Source organism: Rhineura floridana, chromosome 2 (genome assembly GCF_030035675.1).
Source record: "Rhineura floridana isolate rRhiFlo1 chromosome 2, rRhiFlo1.hap2, whole genome shotgun sequence".
Taxonomy (NCBI): domain Eukaryota; kingdom Metazoa; phylum Chordata; class Lepidosauria; order Squamata; family Rhineuridae; genus Rhineura; species Rhineura floridana.
In genome coordinates this window covers 50,552,967-50,576,922 of record NC_084481.1, presented here as the reverse complement: position 1 = coordinate 50,576,922, position 23,956 = coordinate 50,552,967, and the positions used below count along the sequence as shown (strand labels likewise).

The following is a 23,956-nucleotide window of genomic DNA, read 5'->3' as shown; positions in this document are numbered from 1 at the left end:
GCCCACTTCCTATGGAAAATCCATTTGTTAAAGACATTTTATGGACAGCTGATCACAGAGGTTCTGCATTGGCTTGGGAGTGCCTTCCCTTGCATTTTTTTTTAATGTGTCAAAGGGTTCACATCATGTGTGAGTGACAGCATAAACATCTAAAATGCAGAACACATTGTTTATATTAGGGATTTGTCCAAATGAAACAGATGCTTTCCGATATCAGTTGTTTATCAATAACTATATCATTCTAATTGCAGTTCATTTGGTCTGAAAGGCTGCAATCCTACACATACTTACCTGGGAGAAAGTCCCATTGAACTAGATACATACAGAATTAATTTCATCCAAGGCTGAAAGGTGGTGACTGGCCCAAGGTCACCAAATGAACAGAAGCCAACTAATTTCTGTACACTAAGCATAGAGCAGTAGACTAGTTTAGGTCGCACAGGACAGGCTGTGTAGGACACAAAATTCTGTCCTCCAATGGAAGGTAGAGCCGCCCCCTCTGCATCAGTCTCCTTAGGCAGTTTGCTCACTCTGCCCAATTATAGGACCAGCCCTGAATCTAACCACTAAATCTATACATACACATGATACATGGTTACGTTGCCAAGAAGTGAATGCAATAAGTGCCATGGATTAACAGAGGCATGCAAAACTGAAACTACATTGCACTGAGAATAATTAGCTACTATGCACATAGCAGTTGTGTGCATTAGCACCAAGTCATTGTCACCTATAAAATATGTTATTAACTTGTCTAAAATAAAAAAGTTCTCCATGGTAAGCATGCATAATTTGGCCTGGTTTTCATGTAACAGTAAATCATATTTTATGTTAAACTATGGCTTAACATGCACAAGAGCTTTGCTCCTTCACTTGTGGTTTGTTTTGGGGAAACAAACCATGCCCCTGGGTTCACACATCCCAATAAGCTGGTCTGCTCCCTTACACACAAGAGTCAGGTGTGCGAAAGGAGTCAACCACCCACATACGTTAAATTATGGTTTAATGTTGCATGCGAATAAAGCATCTGAGGGTTGTATAATTAGGGTTATCAGATTCAATGAGAAACATGCTGTGTAAAATGCATGAAGACGTTTTAGCAAATGCAGCTTTTCTCCAGCATTATGTTGAAAGCAGCTGAAATGGCACAAATTTCTATTCTACATTTGTAAAAAAGCATAAACTATGCCCATATTGAATATGAGATCCCCTACATGTAAATGGCAGAAAATGCTTAAATAGTGAAGATATCCAAAGTTACCCCTGAAAACAATGAGAATGAAACCTAGAATATTACTCAGCCCTTGACCCATGCATTGAAAATTATTGGAAAATACACTCTTATTAATCTGATTTGAGCATGACAGGGTGGTTAAAATGTACTTAATCTGTCCTAAAAAAGCTTGAGTAAGGACAGTTAGCAAACTATGCTGATACAGCAATTTGAATCAAAGAACTAACTGCTTAAGGAAAGAGACGAGTGAGGGACAGCCTCCTATTTCCACCAATCACTGAGTAGAAAAATTACCCAGTTAATTTTTAAAATACTCATGATTTTAAACTAGGCTCATTGCTTCTATAGTAAAAATTATGTATTAGAACTGTTTGGAACAATGACTTAAAGAAGCCAAAGTGGCTTCACAAAAAGCTTAGAGATGACCTGAAAACAAAAAAGGACATCTACAGGAAGTGGAAGGAAGGCCAGACCACAAAGGAAGAGTATAGACAGAGCACAGAATTGCAGGGATGGAGTCAGGAAGTCTAAAGCTGAGAATGAGCTGAGGTTAGCGAGAGATGCCAAAAGAAACAAAAAATATTTCTTCAGGTGCATCCATAGTAAAACACAGAGAAAAGAAATGGTGGTACAGCTACTCAATGAGGATGCCAAAATGGCAACAGAGGACAAAGAAAAGGCTGAAGTGCTTAATTCCTTCTTTGACTCAGTCTTCTCCCAAAAGAGGGTGTATGACCATCCTGGCAAATGTGCAGTACAAGTTGAACGGGCAGGATTGCAGCTTGAGATTGAAGTACCGGATGACTGGAGGAGGGCTAACATCCCTATCTTCAAAAAAAGGAGGAACCTGGGTACTGCAAACCAATCGGTTGACACCTATTTCTGAGAAATTCCATAGCAGATTATTAAGCAGTCAGTCTCTAAGCACCTTGAAAACAATGTACTAGAAACCAACATGGATTTGTCAAAAATAAATCCTGCCAGACTCTTATCTCATTTTTTGATTAGGTAACCTCCCTGGTAGACTGTGGGGATGCTGTGGACATAATACATCTTGACTTCAGCCCCATGATATTCTGACTAGGAAGCTAGCTAAATGTAGGCTAGATAGAACAATTATCAGGTGGATCCACAAGTATCAACAGAATTGTACTCAGAGTGCTTATCAATAGTTCATTCTCAAACTGGGGGGAGATAACAAGCAGGGCTCAGTCCTGGGCCCAGTGCTCTTCAACATTTTTATTAATGACCTCTATAAGGAAGTGCAGGGAATGTTTATTAAATTTGCAGATGATACAAAATTGGGACAGATAGCTAATACCTTGGAAGATGGAAACAAAATTCAAAGGGATCTTGATAGGCTGGAGCATTGGGCTGAAACAACAGAATGAAATCTAACAGGGATACGTACAAAGTTCTACACCTAGGAAAAATAAACCAAATCCACAGTTATAAGATGGGGGATACTTCGCTCAGCAATACTACATGCGAGAAGGATCTTGGCATTGTTGTTGATAAGAAGCTGAATGTGAGCCAACATTATAATGTAGCTGCAAAAAATGCAAATGCTACTTTAGCCTATATTAACAGATGTATAGTTTCCAAATTATCTGAAGTACTAGTTCCCCTCTATTCATCACTAGTTAGGCCTCATCTTAAGTACTGCATCCAGTTTTGGACACTGCACTTTAAGGAGGATACAGAGAAACTGGAACAGGTTCAGAGGAGGGCAACAAGGATGATCAGGGGTCTGGAAACAAAACCCTATGAGGAGAGGCTGAAAGAACTGGGCATGTTTAGCCTTGAGAAGAGAAGACTGAGGGGAGATATGAGAGCACTCTTCAAGTACTTGAAAGGCTGTCACACAGAGGAGGGCCAGTATCTCTTCTCAGTCATCTCAGAGTGCAGAACACGGAATAATGGGCTCGTTACAGGAAGCCAGATTTTGGCTGAACATCAGGAAAAACTTCCTAAGTGATACAGCAATGGAACCTAAGGAGGTGGTAGGCTCTCCAATACTGGAGGCATTCAAGGGGCAGCTGGACAGCCACTTATCGGATATGCTTTAAATTTGATTTCTGCATTGAGCAGGGGGCTGGATTCGATGGCCTTCTAGGCCTCTTCCAACTCTACTATTGTATGATTCTGTTGTTTGTTGTTGTTGCTATGTGCCTTCAAGTCGACTGCGACTTACGTTGACCCTATGAATCAGCGACCTCCAAGAGCATCTGTCATGAACCACCCTGTTCAGATCTTGTAAGTTCAGGTCTGTGGCTTCTTCTTTTTTTTTTTACAATAATTTTTATTCAAATTTTCATAAAACATAGAAAACAAAATCATAAAACATTCAAAGACAAAAAACAAAACAAAACAAAAATGATTAAACAAAAAAAATAAAATGTTGACTTCCCATTTGTCACATATCAAATCAGTTATAGGTCTACAATATATAACAATCCTGTCTCTTAAATCATATTATAAAATCACTTTCCTCCAGTAGTTATCTTAATTAATCATCAAATCTCATAAACATTACTTATTCTTTCCACAAAAAGTCAAAGAGAGGTTTCAATTCTTTAAGAAATATATCTATCAATTTTTCTCCAAATAAACATGTCAATTAATCCATCTCGTTAATAATTATAATAATCTTATTGTCATAACCATAGTCCAAATAAACATTTCGATTAATCCATCTCATCAGAATCTGTTAGGTCCAATAATTTCAATAGCCATTATTCCATTATCCCTATTAGTTCCATCTTCCATCTTCAATAGTCCTGTTAAGTCCAGTAATTTCAGTGTCCAATCTTCCATTATCAGTATTCCATAATAATCTTGCTGTTGTAGCCATAGTCATATAATAAGAGTCTGATGGGAATTTCCTCTATCCCAAATATTTTCTTGCCATCCATTCTGAATAAGTTGCTGAAATACTGTTGTAAAGTCATATCTGTGTTCTTCTTTTTTACAAAATGCACTGGCTCATCTCTTAAGAGTTTTTCCATTGTCACATGGCTGCAGTTAATTCCATAGATTTTCTCTATATCAAGCTCCATCACATCATTCCAGTCCAGAAGATTATCCAAGCCATTGATAACTTTATCTCTAATATCTTCATTAATTTCTTCAGAGATAACGTTAAATTCCAAACAGTAGATTTTATTTCTAAAATCCATAAACTCCAGATCTTTTTCCAATTCCACATTTGTTCCAATCTCCAGGGCTTGTATCTTCCCTTTATTTTTTCTTTTCTCATCTCTGATCTCATTCTCCTCTCTCACAGGATCCCCTATTTCTTTAAGCTCCTGCGTCATTTTGCTCAGTTCAATTTTCAGCTCCTTACTACCCTGTTGCAGGGTTTGTTTCGTTATCTCAATCTCATCCATTATTTTCTGAAACATAATTACTTCCAGATTCTCAGCCACTTTCTTGATTGCCATTTTTAAAACCACGAAAACAAAGCAAAACAAAAATAAAGAAGAACCACTTCTTATTTCAGCAACAATTGGGTTAATATTCCAGGCTTGATGACATCACAGTATAAACAGAGCAACCTGCCTTATCTCTCTATGTTCAAGAATGCAAAACAAATTTAGTTCCCAGCATCAAAACAGTTAGTGGCGTCGTGAAGAAGCAGATTCGTCAAAATAAAATAGACCAAAAAGAGAATAGTCCCAGACAATATAATATTCCTCGGAATAGAAATCAGGAATAGAAATCCCTCTTCTGTTTATTATCTTTAGAATGCACTTCCAGGACAGCTTTTTGCGACAGAAACAGAGATAAGCTGTTAATTTCGTGAATAACAGAGAAGAGCTATATCTCACCCAGAAGTTGTCCAAAGCCGATCAATCTGACAAATCTCCTTTTGCTGCAACAATTTAAACCAAGTAAAAAAAATAATAGAAAGAAGGGTGCTTGCCTGTTAGTCCGTTCTCTCTTTAAAGAAAAGATAAACGTATCGCTTAAGCAGATAGAGCTTGTTAGGAAGTCCATCCGGCATTGTTGGCTGGACCTTATCTCATAAATTAATGAAATCCAGTCCTCCCAACAAAAACAGGCTTTGAGGTTGATCTCTACGTTTCTCCCTGCCCGGGAGAAATTTCATCAGTCAAAAAAAAAAATGTTCTGACTGATTTATATCTGAATAAGCTTCTTTTGAGGCGGGAGCCCGTCCCAAAAGCAGGCACAAGCGAAGCCACCCTTCCCGGAAGTCCAGGTCTGTGGCTTCTTTTATGGAATCAATCCATCTCTTGTTTGGCCTTCCTCTTTTTCTACTCCCTTCTGTTTTTCCCAGCATTATCTTTTCTAATGAATCATGTGTTCTCATTATGTGTCATTTTTGCTTCTAGTGACAGTTCTGGTTTAATTTGTTCTAACACCCAATTATTGGTCTTTTTCACAGTCCATGGTATCCTCAAAGCTCTCCTCCAACACCACATTTCAAATGAGTGGATTTTTCTCTTATCCGCTTTTTTCACTGTCCAACCTTCACATCCATACATAGAGGTCAGAAATACCATGGTCTGAATGATCCTGACTGTAGTGTTCAGTGATACATTCTGCATTTGAGGACCTTTTCTAGTTCTCTCACAGCTGCCCTCCCCAGTCCTAGCCTTCTTCTGATTTCTTGACTATGATGTCCATTTTGGTTAATGACTGTGCCAAGGTATTGATAATGCTTGACAAGTTCAATGTCCTCATTGTCAACTTTAAAGTTACATAACTCTTCTGTTGTTCATTACTTTAGTCTTCTGGACATTCAGCTGTAGTCCTGCTTTTGTGCTTTCCTCTTCAACTTTCATCAGCATGCATTTCAAATCATTACTGGTTTCTGCTAGTAGTATGGTATCGTCTGCATATCTTAAATTATTGATATTTCTCCCTCCAATTTTCACATCTCCTTCATCTTGGTCCAATCCTGCTTTCCATATTATATGTTCTGAGTATAGATTAAATAAATAGAGTGATAAAATACACCCGTCTCACACCCTTTCCGATGGGGAACCAATTGGTTTCTCCATATTCTGTCCTTACAGTAGCCTCTTGTCCAGGGTATATGTTGCGTATCAGGGCAATCAGATGCTGTGGCACCCCCATTTCTTTTAAAGCCTTCCATAGTTTTTCATGATCTACACAGTCAAAGGCTTTGCTGTAATCTATAAAGAACAGGGTTTTTTTCTTCTGAAATTCTTTGGTCCGTTCCATTATCCAACATATGTTTGCGATATGATCTCTGGTGCCTCTTCCCTTTCTAACCCCAGCTTGGACGTCTGGCATTTCTCGCTCCATATATGGTAAGAGCCTTTGTTGTAGAATCTTGAGCATTACTTTACTTGCATGGCATATTAAGGCAATAGTTAGATAATTACTGCATTCCCTGGGATCCCCTTTTTTTGGAATTGGGATGTATATGGAACGCTTCCAGTTTGTGGGCCATTGTTTAGTTTTCCATAATTCTTGACAGATTTTTGTCAAAATTTGGACAGATTCAATCTCGGTAGCTTGTAGCAACTCTATTGGTGTGCCATCTATTCCTGGTGATTTGTTTCTTCCAAATATTTTAAGAGCAGCTTTCACCTCGCATTCTAAAATTTCTGGTTCTTCATCATACAGTTCCTTCATGAATGAATCTGTCATCCTGGCATCTCTTTTATAGAGTTCTTCAGTGTATTACTTCCATCTTCTTTTTATTTCATCTCGATCAGTCAGTGTGTTCCCCTGTTGATTATTCAACATCCCTACTCTTGGTTTAAATTTCCCTTTCATTTCTCTAATCTTTTGGAATAGGGCTCTTGTTCTACCCTTTTTGTTGTCCTCTTCTACTTCTATACAGTAACTATTGTAATAGTTCTCCTTGTTCCTACGTACTAGTCGCTGTATTGTTGCATTTAGGGTTCTGGCTGTGTTTCTATCTCCTTTTGCTTTTGCTTTCCTTCTCTCTTTAACCATTTTAAGAGTTTCTTCAGTCATCCACTGAGGTCTTCCTCTCTTTTTAACTAGAGATATTGTCTTTTTGCATTCTTCCCTGATAACGTCTCTGACTTCAATCCTTAGTTCTTCTGGTTCTCTGTCAACTAAGTTTAAAGCCTCAAATCTGTTCCTTATTTGATCTTTATATGCTTCTGGGATGTTATTTAAATTGTATTTTGGCATTATGATTGCTTTGTTCTTCTTCTTTAGTTTTATTCTGATTTTTGATACGACCAGTTCATGATCTGTACCGCAGTCTGCTCCTGGTCTTGTTTTCGCAGAAAGTTTGGAACTTCTCTACCTTCTGCTACCAATTATATAATCAATTTGATCAAGTTGAATCGGTGCTCTCAGGTTTCTTGAGAGCTATTTTCGGTTTGCCCCGTTGTGCCCCCCCAGCAGGACTTTGTCTTGAGGCTGGAATTTCTTCAGTCGAGTGCAAGGCATGGTCACAAGCATTTAGATTCTGGATCAAGATGGCTTACTCAGAACCCTCTCTGGGCTATGCTCATTTAATTTGGAAAGACCCTTTTAAAAGTTCTTGGTCTAAAATCTTTGACGAAAAATTAATTTATCTAGGTCTGTCTAAAGAACTTTTGGCTACCTGGGACTCCAGGGTAGCCAAACAAAATATTGTCCAGAGGATAAAGGACCTAGATCGTCAGTACTTAATGTCTAAGGCACATTCTTCTAGCTCTCCTCTCTATTTTGGTTTAAGTTTTTGCTTTCCTTATCATGCATCATATATAGAAGAGTTGAGTTTTCCACATTACAGATTTTTGTTTTCTCGGGCTAGATTTAACTGTTTGCCTTCCGCAATGTTGTCGGGTCGATTCTATGGCACTCCTTTGGAAAATCGTTATTGTATATGTAAGGCGAATTTGCCTGAAACTATTGGACATGTACTTTTGGAATGTGAATTATACTTGGAGGTAAGGAAAAAATTTATTGTGCCACTTATTGCCGGATTTCCCGGTAGATCTATAGAATGGAAAATAAAATATCTTTTATCAGATGATGATAAAGATATAACTGAACAAGTAGCAAAGTTTTTGTATATAGCTCAATCTATACGCAAAAGACTGGTTTCTGACAATTTGTAAAACTAACTCTTTTAATAACATTGTACAATATTTTAATTTGCACTTTGTTTTGTAATTACGGGTCTATGACTGTATAATAAACAATGAATGAATTTGATTCCTATATTAACCATTTGGTGATGTCCATGTGTACAGTCGTCTTTTCTGTTGCTCAAAAAATGTGTTTGCAAGAAACAAATTATTGGCTTCACAGAATTCAATAAGTCTTTCTCCTGCTTCATTTCTCTCTCCTAAACCCCATTTTCCCACTATTTCTAGTTCTTGTCTGTTGCCTACTCTTTTTTTTTTTTATTAGATTTTTAAACCGCCCTATAGCTTTCTAGCTCTCAGGGCGGTGTACAAAAGGTAAAAACAGATTAAAATACAGTACACATGATAACAATACACTGTAAAATATAGAAACTAAACCAAGACAAAGACAAATTAAAATAAAATTAAATTAAAATGCCTGGGCAAAGAGGTAGGACTTTACCTGGCGCCGAAAAAATAATAAAGAAGGCGCCAGGCGTATCTCATCAGGGAGGGCGTTCCATAACTCGGGGGCCACCACTGAGAAGGCCCTAACTCTGGTTATTACTCTCCGGGCCTCCATATGCGTTGGAACCCGGAGAAGGGCCTTCGATGTCAAACGTAGTGAACGGGCAGGTATATAGCAGGAGAGGCGTTCCACCAGGTATTGCAGTCCAATGCCGTTAAGGGCTTTATAGGTAAGAACCAACACTTTGAATCTGGCCCAGAAACATATTGGTAGCCAGTACTCTTGCATTCCAATCCCCCATGATTATCAGCACATCTTGTTTTGGTGTGTGATCAATTTCTTCCTGTACTTCTGCGTAAAATCTCTCCAATTCCTCTTCTTCTGCGTTTGCCGTTGGAGCATATACTTGGATGATGGTTATGTTGATAGGTTTCCCATTTAATCTCATTGATATCACTCGCTCAGACCTTGCGTTGTAGCTCCTAATTGCTCTTGCTACATCACTTCTCACTATTAAAGCAACCCCATTTCTTCTTAATTTCTCATTTCCTGCATAAAATATTTTGTAGTTGCTTGATTTAAAATGTTCCATTCCTGTCCATTTTAGTTCGCTCACACCAAGTATTGTAACGTTGATGCGTTCCATTTCTTGCTTGACAATTTCTAACTTTCATGCTTCTCACATTCCCTGTTCCTATTGTGTGCGTCGTACAACTCCGGACTCTCCTTTCGCATCTGTGAGCATCAGTCTCTGGGCTTCCTTTCAGCTTTGACCCAGCTGAGTCATTAGTCACAGTGCTCCTCGTACTTGTCCTTTGTTCTTACCCATTAGCTCGGTGAGTGCCTTCTGACCTGGGGGTCTCATCTTCCAGCACTATCTCGTGTTGCATTTTGGATACTCTGTTCATAGGGTTTTCATGGTAAGAGGTATTCAGAAGTGGTTTACCATTGCCTTCCTCTGAGTTTGGATGCATCTTAGTCTGGTGTTTCAGCTTTGACCATTCCGCCTTGGGTGCCCCTGCTAGGAGTCTAGCCTCTTGGTCTAGCCTCCTGAAGGCATTGGTCTTAGCTTCTTCGACACTCTCAAACCCCCTCACCACATTAAGGTGTGCATCCTAGAGGGGGGAGTCTGTTGTAGGGTCTCAGTTTCTTTAATGTGTCTCTGCTCAAAGATCATCATAACATACCTCCTCATGTCAATCAAAGATTACCTATTGGTGATAGCTCACCCATATTTTTGACATGGAGCTGGGAAGCATAGTGAGAGGAAAAGATGTCTGAATCTGTGGAATTGCTTAAGGAGTATCAAAGAAGAAAAAGGGATTTCTACAAAATGCAGGGAATTACTCCACTGATTCCCAGCATCACACATCACAAGTAGTACAAACACACATGTACTTTTCTGCTTTTATACTAGTGCTCAGCCAATATGAACCAGAAATTTCTGTGAACCTTTTTTTGGACATGCTGAAAAATGCCTCCCTTTCTCAACAGTTTTTCAGAACTCCTTACTAAAATCCTCCTTAACATGCAGGATTAGGCTATCAGTGACAACTAGACATGATCACTATATTTTACATCCATAGTGGAGGCAGCACGGTTCTGAATGGCCATTATTTGGAAGCACAGGTGGGAGCTGCTATTGCACCCAGGTCCTGCTTTGGGGCTTTTCATAGGCACCTGGGTGGCCACTGTTAAAACAGAATACTGGACTAGGTGGGCCTGATCCAGCAGGATGTTCTATATTCCCTGATTCATTATATTACCTTCTGTTGCTCTTCCTCTTAGTTGCCCTCAGTGATGACATTACATAGATAAATCTGGCTATACAGCATCAAGACCCCATGGTATTCAGTGCAACACAATCCCTGGCAAAACAGGACCACCGATGTGACCAATACAAGAAAAAGGCAGAAGCAAGTGGAGACCAAAAATAATGCAGAAGCAGCAGCAGCCAGAGAAAACAATGGGACAAAGGGATCAAACACAATTTAATATTTATACAGAAGTTTTGGTGGAAAATATTTCTATTTCACTAACATTGCTATTTTTGAGAAGATAATATTTGGCTCAGTCCTAAAGTGTAACTAATGGAGATGGGGGAGGGAAGATCCATATGCTAAATGTGATGTAGTAATAACAAACTAACAAGTAAACCCACCCTGAATGAAAGTAGGACTTATATCTGCCTTGGTTACTCTATAGGGAGGTTTGACTCTACTGTGATGCCCTGAATACTGATTTTTAGGATCAAAATCACAAATTGTATATAATAAGTGACTCCCTCTTAATCAGAGTTTGCAAACTATATCCAAATCCTGGTTTCATACTGGATTGTGATGGAATCCTGGTCAGTGACAAAAGTATACTCCAGTGCTAATCACTGAACAGTAAACTAAAATTACAGGGGACATTAAAACCAGTAAAACATGTTCATAAATAAAACAACATCAACAGGGCTGCTCAGTTATTGGACCCATGAAGGAGCAAATGGGACCTGCAACAAAATGTTGCAGGGTAGAATGCTGCTGTTCAGTGTTCTAGGCAGCCATGCCTTTTGGTTTCAGAATACTCCATTCCATTCTCTCTCCCCCTGGTTTTCTGTCTTCCACCACAGACTATTATGTGGTACTGTATGTATGTATGTTTGATGATGATAATAATAATGATGAACGAGAGAGGTTTCTTAACCATTCTCTATGATCAGTGAAATATTTTCAACAGTAAGGTAAAAATATATGTTTGAGAATAAATGCTTACTATACTTTTAGGTGCTATATAAATATATTAATACTAATAATATGAACAAATTGTTCAATAAATAAACTTCAATAAACTTTAGCCAATTAAAATACACTATACCCATAAAAGCTATGAATGTATACACTAGTACAGTAGATTTGGGTTGAAAGAAGTTTATTTAGAATACATTTCTTTGCTAAGAGAAGATGAAACCACAGAAAGGTACAGAGCTGGGCTCTCCATTGATATGAACCCTACCATCCAATTCTCTGAAAGAATTGGAGTAGGGTATGGGATTCCCTCAAACAACATCACATAATCTACCAGATGCAGCTGTCCTCTATATCTGTATTATAGGATCTTTTTTCGTTTCTTTCTATTTGTATCACCTTGATTGCCCTCTATCTCAAAGTTGCACCAAAGCAGAGAAAGTGAGATTGGAGAGGGGGAAAAAGAAAAAAAGGAACTACTACAAAATTGAATGGGAAAGAAGCTTGGAGGATGGGGGAGAAGCACACAAGCAAGAATTTCTGTTTTATATGTAATATACAAAATACACAAAGATTACAGTATCTGACTCAGAATACACATCCATACACATGCACTTACACATACACATATATATTCATTCAGAGTCAGACTGTGCTGTTCTCTTACTTCAGAGTTCTGTACTCCAAGCATAAGTTGTACAAATGCACTTGGGAAGGGGATTTTGGAGTGATGACTGTGGGATTTGGGAAATCAAAGATCATGGAGGCCTAATATTTAATGTATGACATTAAGTTCATTTGGATTTCGCAGGTTCATCCCAAGATTAGCTTGTAACAGTGTGGATTAGATGGTCTCTATGTAGGTACCTATTTGCTTTTCTTTTTTTTCACCAAACAAATGTGGTAGGCATTTCAGAAGTCGGTAGGTCCAACATCAATCTGTTGTCCACAAAATTTCATGCAGAGCAAAGAGTAATAAGACTGAACATGTCTGAATCTAGATATCTAGATGTATGTTTATAGTTAGTTGTACTTTGGTTGATTATCCTAGCTCTGGAAGAAAAAGAGTGGGGATACTCTGCCTCTATAATTTCACTTGAGTACATATGAGTTTTCTTCAGAATATTTTATTTTTCACAAGAGTGACTGCTGTCAGGTTAACCTTACCCTATTGTTATGCCTTGGGAAGAGCTTCTTTTTTACTTTAGGAATGCTCATTATAGTTTATTTTTTTTAAAAATATTTTCAATGTAGAAAGTGCAATATAATCAAATAAATCATTACAATCTCTTATACCCCACACCCATATTGCTCCAAACTCTGATTACTCATAAGACATACACACATATATATCCAGGAAAAGTTCTGAAAGCCAGCAATAACCAACCATAATCATGCAGCCCATAGTTTTACAAAAGGGTCTGGAACTTGTCTACCTCTCTCTACCTGTGTAGTGTATAAAATAAATGGATGCCAACATTTTGTAAAGGTAGCTTTTTTATCCCAGCAGCTATGTTTAATTTTTGTGACAATTTTTCTACTAACGCTATTTCCCACACCTTTCTCTACCACCTATCCAATGACAGACCAGCCAGATCTCTCCAGCATCAAGATATTACTTGACGTGCTGCTACTAATCCAATTAGTATCTTATATGCTAAATCCATGTTTGTATTCAGAAAAAGATTTAATAAAGCTAGTTCTGATGTCAGTTGAAATGTCTGTTTTGTAATCTTACTAATTTCTGTCAGCACCTCTATCCAGAATTTTTTAACCATTCTACATTCCTACCATATATGCTTGTATGAACCTATTCCCCCACAGTTTTCCCAGCATGTCGTGGCAGTTATTTTCGTAATGTGAGCCAATCTTATAGGTGTCAAGTACCAGTGCTGTATTATCTTTAGTACAGTTTCTTTAAATGAACTTGCTACTTGCTACTAAGTAGGGGAATCTGTCCCGTATTTTCCCCACTCCTTCCTCAATCTCTGTTCCTAGCTCTCCTTCGCACTGAGATTTTAATGTTGAATACATACCCATATCCTTACTTATCAAATAAGAATATATTTTGGAAACCAAGCCCTTATCCTTACTCCCAAAATTTTGAATCAGCCATTCTCCTTTTGTCAATGACCTGCTCCCCTGTTCCATTATACTCACCTTGTGTATAAATGTGCTCAGCTGGTACCATACCAATTAAGGTACCCCTTTATCCCACAGTTTTTCTTTGCAGACATCCCCAACTAAAGGGCGGGAACCATTATAAAAATCCTTCAGTCTATACATATAATTCTGAAAATACCAGATCATCTACCAGTCTTGCTGGGTTTTATAACCTGGGTGGTTGCGTATTGGGATTAATGGTGACATTCAGGGTAAGATTATCTCTTTCCTTCATTTCCACACTTCAAAAACTGAGCCCATTGTTCTATTATTATTATTGCAAATTTTTCTGATCTCTTTTTTTAATATAAGAAATACTTTTGTAATTATCATTGTGCAATGAACATGTGTCCATCTGTACCCATTGTCTCATAGTGTTGTGATCCATAAAGGAAAGAAAGTGTCAGATTTGAAATGCCTCATAATAGATATTTAGATTAGGTACTCCCTTCCTCCTTCCTTTTCCCCTTTATATCTAAAACTTTTTATAGTTCTACATGGCCTGGAATTGTATATGAAAAAATGTACTGCCTTCAAGTCGATTCTGACTTATGGCGACCCTATGAATAGGGTTTTCAGGAGGCTGAGAGGCAGTGACTGGCCCAAGGTCACCCAGTAAGCTTCATGGCTGTGTGGGGATTCAAACCCTGGTCTCCCAGGTCATAATCCAACACCTTAACCACTGCACCACACTGGCCTGCGGAATTGTATATAAACCTAATTTCTTCTGCCAGAATTTCATACACCTCTGTGGAATTGCAATTGGCAACACATTATTATTATTTATTATTATTTATTAAATTTATATACCGCCCGACTAGCGATAGCTCTCTGGGCGGTGAACATAAAATAGTATAAAAATACAATGAATAACAAAATAATATTAAAATACAATCAACAATACAATAAACATTATTAAAATTAGATCAATGTAACTTAAAATGCTTCAGAGAATAGGAAGGTTTTGACCTGGCGCCGGAAGGAAAGCAGAGTCGGCGCCAGGCGTACTTCCTCAGGGAGACTGTTCCATAGTTCGGGGGCCACCACTGAGAAGGCCCTAGATCTTGTCATCACCCTCCGGGCCTCCCTGTGAGTTGGAACCCGGAGGAGGGCCTTCGTAGCAGAACGTAGTGCACGGGCCGGTTCATATCGGAAGAGGCGTTCCGCAAGGTATCGTGGTCCCGCACCGTATAAGGCTTTATAGGTTAATACCAACACTTTGAATCTAGCCCGGAAACATATTGGCAACCAGTGCAAGCTGGCCAGAACAGGTGTTATATGCTCGGACCGCTTGGTCCTTGTCAGCAATCTGGCCGCCGCATTTTGCACTAGTTGTAGCTTCCGAACTGTCTTCAAAGGTAGCCCTACGTAAAGCGCATTACAGTAATCCAAACGTGAGGTTACCAGAGCATGTACCACTGATGTAAGGTCCTCTTTACTCAAATAGGGACGTAGCTGGGCTACCAACCGAAGTTGGTAAAACGCATTCCTAACCACCGAGGCTACTTGAGCCTCAAGTGAGAGGGAAGAGTCTAAAAAGACTCCCAGACTACGAACCCGGTCCTTTAGGGGGAGTGTAACCCCGTCCAGGACAGGGTATATATCCACCATCCGATCAGAGAACCCGTCCACCAACAGCATCTCAGTCTTGTCTGGATTGAGCTTCAGTTTGTTAACTCTCATCCAGTCCATTGTCGAGGCCAGGCAACGGTTCAGCAAATCGACAGCCTCACCTGAAGAAGATGAAAAGGAGAAGTAGAGCTGCATGTCATCAGCATACTGATGACAACGCACTCCAAAACTCCTGATGACCTCTCCCAACGGCTTCATGTAGATATTAAAAAGCAGGGGGGACAAAACTGACCCCTGCGGGACCCCATATTGGAGAGCCCGCGGTGTCGAGCAATGTTCCCCAAGCACTACCTTCTGGAGATGACCCGCCAAGTAGGAGCGGAACCACTGCCAAGCAGTACCTCCAACTCCCAACTCCGCGAGCCTCTCCAGAAGGATACCATGGTCGATGGTATCAAAAGCCGCTGAGAGATCAAGGAGAATCAACAGAGTTACACTCCCTCTGTCTCTTTCCCGACATAGGTCATCGTACAGGGCGACCAAGGCTGTCTCAGTGCCAAAACCGGGCCTAAAACCCGATTGAAATGGATCTAGATAATCAGTTTCATCCAATAGCGCCTGGAGCTGGCCAGCAACCACCCGTTCCAAGACCTTGCCCAGGAATGGAACATTCGCCACTGGCCTGTAGCTGTTAAAATTGTCTGGGTCCAAGGAAGGCTTTTTCAGGAGTGGTCTCACCACTGCCTCTTTCAGACAGCCCGGGACCACTCCCTCTCGTAAAGAAGCATTTATCACTTCCTTGGCCCAGCTACCTGTTCCATTCCTGCTAGTTTTTATCAGCCAGGAGGGGCAAGGATCCAGTACCGAAGTGGTTGCACGTACCTGTCCAAGCACCTTGTCCACGTCCTCGAGTTGAACCAACTGAAGCTCATCCAACAAAACAGGACAAGACTGTGCTCCGGACACCTCACTAGGATCTACTGCTATAACTTGAGAGTCTAGGTAAATTTGGGTACAATCATCATTTTTCCTACTGCGATTCTACTAAGTAATGACATTTATTTTAGACCACTTCTTTAAATCTGCTTGAACCTTTTTCCAAATTGGCATATAATTAACCTTAAAAGTTTTCCTAAGATTTCTAGTCATTTGCACTCCCAGGTATCTAAACTTGGATCCAACCAACCGCACACTCATTGCTTGAGAAACCTGTAACGGTGTTCGAGGAGATACACTGCAAAACACTGAGTTGGATTTTTTAAAAATTTACAGTTAAATCCGACATTTCTGCAAACTGTTAAGAGCTCTGTCAACAAATGTGGAACTGCTTCTACAGGGTTAGATACCATCAACATTATATCATCAGCATACAGACCAAGGAGATGTTTCACTTGAGCAACTTTAACTCCCCTAATTTTCTCATTTTTCCTCACTCTGCATGCCAAAAATTCCACTGGCAGTGTAAACAGAAGAGGTGAGAGTGGACAACTTTGCTTAGTACCCACATTCAAATTAAATCACCTCGTCTGAGTTCCATTAACTCAGTACATTACACCGCAGTAAAATTGGGTCCAAACTGATAAATTTTCAATGAGTTAATTAAAACCCACCAATTCACCACATTAAAGGTTTTACATAATATCTAATGCTAAAATTGTTAATAGGGATTGGTTAAGTTTACTAAATGTAATAATACCGTACAGTCTCCTAATTGGATTGGCTATAAACCTATCTGGAATAAACCAATATTGGTCCATATGAATTAATTTGGCGATTACCAATTTCAGTCTGCTGGCTAGAACGGTTGTGAATATTTTATAATGTGAATTTAATCATGATATTGGGCAATATGAGTCAATATGAGCAATACTATAGTTTAACTTGAGAATAGCTTTCATAAGTGACCATTTATCCCAATGCCACAGCTTATGACTGACTTTTTTTAAAAAAGGGTATATATATGCATCCTATGTTTATTTAATAGGATGAATTCTCAAATTCAAAATTTGCACTAGCAAATCCTAAAAATTCATTATAAAGTTGTCTTCTGACAGTTTTGCCATTCAAATGAATATTTTCAACATTGACAAAGTTATTACTTGCATATAAACAAAAATCCTAAAGTACTAGCTATTCATAGATAGATTAAAACATGTGATATAACAAATAGTTGGAAGGAGTGGGCTGATAACCAGCTATAACATTGATTTTAAAAGGTTTGGATTGCTAAAGAGGGAATGCTCTAAATGCATGGATGAGAACTGCTAGGACGGCAGTGTTTGACAGATGAGGAGGGGGAGGACAAGAAGAGAGAGGGAGCCAGGAGGGAGGAGGACCCAGCCCCTTGACTCAGGATGTTAAGGATGGGACAACTGAGTTCCTAGAGTTTGCTCCCACCTTTCCCCCATAGCACAACACAACAGTGGGTGTCAGGGAGGCCGTGTATTCAGCGGGGGGGGGGAGATCAGGAGAGGGAGGGGAGCCTAGGGGAAAGGTCATTTTTCTGTCACCACGGGCTCAGTGCTGCCTCTGCCAGTGCCAACAAATGCAGCCTTCTTGCAGAAGCGCCCAACTCCCAAGCACAGTCTTTCCATGCTGGGTTGAGAAACCTGCAAGTGAGGTCATTTAAAGCTAAGCAGGAAGGGTGTGGAGACTTGGTAAGAAGTCTTCATTGCCACTGTCCAGCCTTGAATTCCAGATCTTGCTCTTAGACTGATTTGTGACCCCAGTAATCTGAACCTTCCACTCAACCTGTATCAAGCTTTCCTGAATAAATCTCTCTGTGTTATTTGACAGAGAAGCCTTGTTCTGGTGTTTTGGCATGGGAGCCAGGACACTTGCCCATCAAAGCTGCCACCTAGGCAGATTTCCAAAACTGCTGAAGGGGACTATTTATGGAATGTGTATTTACTTTTTTAAAAACTACACATTGTCAATATTAGTGTAAACTGATCAAAGCCCTAGAGACCAAGCATGATATAAATCTATAGTATTTACTCATGCTGCAGATACTGCATCAAGGTCCTAGTTGTTCTGTTCCCTAAATAAAGTTGCACCTCAATCACAAACAAATATTTGTAACCACTATGCGTCGGATTAGGGTGTCAGAGTACACTCCAAAACTTTCTTATTTGGCAATAATCCCATTAAAGTAAGTAGGTTCAATTCTTAATGACTGCAGTAATAGTGTCAGGAGGTATCTTAATGTTAGGTAAAGAGAGCTCAGTGTTATCACAAATGTTTGGGCTGAAGGTATGAGTTGGGCTCAACTCTGGAGTAGGAGTACTATCTTTGTGCTTATAAACTGATGCTTTCTTGTTCATGTTCTTTAAGTCTTTCTTACAAAAGACTCCACTGACAATTTTCAAACTTCCCAAAACAGATTTACCTAGATGGTTTCCTGTAACAAAGGAAATCAAACTGAAATAAAGAATCATTCTCAGTGTTGACTGCAGGCATTTAAGATTTAATGGCAGCCCACGTCTTCTCAGTGCCTCTCACAGAGAAGAGATAATGTGTGTGAAGAGAGGCAAAATTGCAGGTTTAGTCATGTCAGAACTTGATATATGCCAAAATAGTGATCTGAGATGTCAGCAATAGCAAAATAAGTGACAAGTGTTAAACTACCCAACAGAAGTAAATTCTGTAATTATTTACCTCTCTGTGTGCTAATCTGTTGCATACACCCATAGTTAAGAGCATGCCAGACACCAAAATAAAATATCTTCGCTCTCTATATATTCAGGCATATGTTAATAGTGACTTGTCATTCATCGTGATCTGACTTTTGGCCAGGAAAAAAAGGAATAAAACTGAAGAGCCACATACTGCAATTCAAGTAAATGCAGCACCAGCAGAGAGGGCATTGGCTCAATATGCTGGGAGCTCCAATACACCATCATCTGCAAATGGACAACATTAATTCGATTCCTGGCACTGCTGGCCATGCTGAGAACTCTCTCTCTCTTCCCAATAGGGGTTTGCTCTTTTAAGCATTGCTCCCTGAAGGGAAGGAAAAATCAGAGAAAGGATTTCCAATGACCCAGCACAGATGAATGGATGTGTCAATGGTGAATATTGGTTAAGCTTTGAAATAAGGGATCCTGCAGTGGTCTCCCAGCTTCATTCTCCCACTAGAGACTGCCACTATGGACTTCAAATATTGTAGGAGCCTTTAGGGGACGGGTCATAAATGAAAAAACATCAATAAAATTCTTTCATTAAAAAAAGAAGAAAGAAATAATAATAAGGGCATTTTTCTGACTCCATACTTTTGAACATTTTTCTGGATAAGAGGTGTTCATCTTAAGAGTAGTCTACATATTCTTATAATTTACAAGCCTCAATGGTTCTTCCCTAGTTTGCCTGCATTAAATTGCTTCATTAGCAATTAGTGTATTTTACCCCCCCTTTTTTTGTAGTCTTGCTGTCATTCTAGTTATGCAATTGCTTGGTCACATTCTCTGTTAGTATCTTATTAAATTCTCTTATTAGTTTCTCAGAAATATACAAAATAAAGCAAGCAGTGGCGACTTTCATTTTTCCGGAGCAGATAATCTTGCAATTGGTTTAAGCACACAAAATACACTTCCATTTCAGTATGCTTCATGGTTAGCTTTCCGTTATCAATCAATCATTTGGTGGCATGATATAATTTCCTAATCATACTGATATTCATGCTTTTATCACTATTAAACCCAGAGCACATACAATTCAATAAGACAGAAGTCTAATTATTTAAATATAGCGTAGTACAGCTCTTCTCTTAAGGCTATTTATTTTATGAGTTTTTATCCCTTTAAAAATTATTCTGCAAAGCTAAATTAATAAATAAACATTATCATATCCCTCCAAGTAAATAGTGCTTGCTCTTTCCATTTCCAGTAATGATAGCATTTTGCCTGTTTTCATACTAAATTAGTTCTCCCAATTTTCAGTCAAAATAATTCCATTTTATATGGTCATCAGAACCTAAACTAGCATTTTAGCTGCAGATGAAGTAGAATCCTGTGCTTGTTTAATTGTTTACGTGATGTACAAACAAGTAAGAGCTAATTCACTTGTTACACAGTAGGAGGATCACTTGCATTTCTTCTTCCACTATACCTTATGTAGTGGGCACCGTGCATCCCATTTTTCATGATATCTATGCATTTCCCCAATATATAACTATACCATACAACGGGAAGGATGGCAAGAAATACTCTCTGTGCTCCGTGTTTTAGGTTCAATCCGTTTGTGCCACTGCTAAGATGCAATCACCCAATCCTCTTGTGCCTGCCAATAATTATGAACAACATATATATATTTTTCTCACACTGTGTACGGAATATAGGTACCTTTGTAATTTCCCAGACAAAAACAAACGTTAGTAGGTGAAATAATGAACTGAATTAAAATAAAATAAAAAATTAAAAACAATTAAGAATTTATCTGTGAAGGTTTACTATTTAGATTTGTCACAGCTTTGCTATCTTGGAAAACGGAGTAATGTCCAGTACAGCTAGCAGAATGGACTTCTGGTGGCACAGTAGAATTTCTCCTTCCTCTCCTCCGCCCTGCAGCCTCCCCCCCTCCCAATATTTGCTCTGGGGAGGTGAGGTGGTTGGGCAGTCTCTGGAACAGGCTTAGGAAGGGTGTGGGGGAAAGATAGGTTCGCTTATGAAGCACTGGATGCTGCCCATAATTCTAATCTGTATCTTATGCATGTTCACAATTATTTGAATGTTACGTTATTGTGCAAAAAACAGACAATATATAACTGGAGTAAGGAGCAGTGTATCTGAAGCATCATGTTAGCACAATACACATCATTTTGCAGTTAAAAGAGATATTGTCCTTTCACCACAGAAACCGCGTTGGAATGCATGTCTGCAGACAAGTAGTCCAACCCTATCAGAAAGGTTGTATTTAACCAAATTCTAATCAGAGTAGATCCACTGAAATTAATGAATCTCAGTTAGTCATGTCTATTAACTTAAATAGGTCTACTCTGAGTAGAATTATCATTAAATACCTCCCAATCTACTTTAGTGTTATCAAGTTGTTATTATTCATTACTACTACACTAGCCAGTCTTTAAAGTGCCACAGGGAACACTGACTTTTTCAAGTTGCCTGAAGAATTGTTGATATATACCTAGTAAGATTGCACAATTACACTATTTGTTCAGGGCTTAACGTAGGTCATAGTTCATGAGGACTCTTGCCCATACTTCTTATTTTAGTGTCAAGGCCCCATTCTAGAACATAAAGAACAAACAGATAAACATGACCTTAGGGTAGTGAAGAATTAATTTCCATCAGCAAGTAATTACACCAAATTGCACATATCAAGGATTGGAGCAGGGATGGGGAACCTGTGGCCCTCCAGATGTTCAATTTGGACTACAGTTCACATTGTCCCTGACTGTTGGGCATGCTGGCTGAAGCTGATGGGAGCTGGAGTCCAGCAACATCTGGAGGGCTACGTGTTCTCTAATCTTGCATTAGAAGGAAAAAAGTTCCAAATCAAAAGGTGTTGCTTCTTCAACCCAAGCTTGTCTCTCCCCACAAAAGAATTAGATATTTCCTACTGCCCAGCTACTCAGCTTTTAAAACTTAGCCTAAGGTTGTGTCAATTTATTGTCTAGTCCTGAGCCCTACTAAATTCTGGTACAACAAACCATGATGCCTAAAACTGATTTTGCTGGCAGTACAGTTTCCTCCTCCATGTGAGGATAGATGCTACAAGAATATAAAAATACTGATGCATCTAAATGCACAATACTGCACTTGCAGATCTTCCCTGCTTCCCTGAGACTCCCCAAGGATAAGAAAACGAACAAAATGTGCACAAAAGGATCAGGGTTATGTGCTAATATGCATGTTCAATTTCCATAGAAAAGAGGTCACATAGGTGTTCACAGGGCTCAGGTTCACTAGTACAGGGACACCTTATCTATGAAATACTAGACAATCAGGCCATGATCTAAATAACTACTTTAGGTATACCCAAGAGTTTGGAGCATGTCCTGTGAAATTTTAATTCCTTCTCCCCTAGTCTTCCATTTTATATCACAAACTAAAGCCCATTTCAATCTGGCTTCAGGCCTGGTTTCAGCACCAGGCCAGCCATAGTCACCCTGACTGATGACCTTTGTTGGGAGACAGACCCTGTTGATTCTCCTTGATCTCTCTGCAGCTTTTGCTACCATGGTATCCTTTTGGTGTTGCTCTGTGTGTTGGGAACACCATGTTGCGCTGCTGCTGCTCCTATCTCTATGATCAATACCAGAACGTAGCACTGGGTGACTTCTGCTTGACCCGCTGGGATTTGTACTGTGTGGTTCCACAAGGTTCCATTCTGTCCCTGATGCTATTTAATATATATGTAAAGCTGCTGGAAGAGTTCAGAGGATATAGAGTGGGGGTCATCAGTATGTAGATGGTACCCAATGTTTTCTCACCATTCTGTATGAATCAGGAGACAATCTAGAGCCAGTAATGAGCTGAATAAAGACCAATAAACAAAGACTAAAACCTGAGGAGGCATTGATGGTGGGCAGTTTCCAAGTCCAGCCCTTAGGAACCTGAAGGAGAAGGTTCGTAGCCTGGGGTGCTCCTTGAGCCAACATTGTAATTAGAGGCTCAGGTAGTCTCAGTGATGTGACGTGCCTATTTTCAGCTCCAATTGGTTTACCAACTATAGCCCTTCCTGCTGTTTCTTACCTTCTCCAAACTACAGTGCAAGTGAGAGGCTGCTGGGATACTTTCTCATGGCAAGTAGATTTGTGGATGCCAAAGCTCCAAGGCAAGATGTTAGATGCGATTCTTTAGTTCAAATCTGTTTTTTGTTTTCCCTACTTTTTGAACTTCATGCAAATGTTAATTTTCAGTACGTACAAATGAATGCATTGCAAATTATCAGAAGAAGCAGCTACATGGATACGCACCAACAATTAAGTAAAATGTTATTTCTCAAAAAATAATAATTTTGGAATGCTGTAGTGTCTCAAGATTTTTACAACACAAAGATACATAATCGGCCCTGACTGATTATCCTATGCCCAGACCAAAATGATGTAAAACCCTTAGGGTGCACCAATGTCAACAGAATCCAAACTGCAATCCTAGCATGAAAGGCTATTTGGAACATTCCCCACAAGAAGAGATCTCTTAATATTGAATTAAGTTTTATAAATTTAATGTACAGGTTTTTTTTAAAAAAAGTTAATGTAAGTGATTCATTTTAATACTGCATTTGAATTGGAACTGGCAACTTTTAACAGGATAGTCATGCTCTGATATTACAGAGAAAAAGATGCAAGGTTTTCTTGATCCAGGAAAGATGTGTACTTGAGGAAGGAATTATTTGTTTGTGTGTTTTTCTAGACCAGGATTTCAATTAAATATTCACAAAATAGCCTATAATGTTTATTTTTAATGACATTTTAAAAGTATACACTTGTTAAATGTATTACTTTACTAACTTGTAGTCCAATCCCATTGGTTTACTTTGAAGTCTTATTTCAATGAACAAAATCCCAATAAAATGCATGGTCCTAAAATGATAAAGTAAGGCTGCAATCCTATACCCACTTACCTAAGAGTAAGTTCCACAGAATACAATGGGACTTACTTCTGAGTAGACATGCATAGGATTGCAGAGGATGCAAACTCTGTTCAATCACATACACCAAATATTTCCAGAAATTTTA

The 23,956-nt window shown here is 39.1% G+C and overlaps 1 protein-coding gene across 9 annotated transcripts in view; it reads right to left on the bottom strand.

Moving 5' to 3' along the window:
• Window positions 1-23,956, bottom strand: part of FIGN (fidgetin, microtubule severing factor) — a 213,938-nt gene that overhangs the window by 56,748 nt on the left and 133,234 nt on the right. The window lies entirely within an intron of this gene.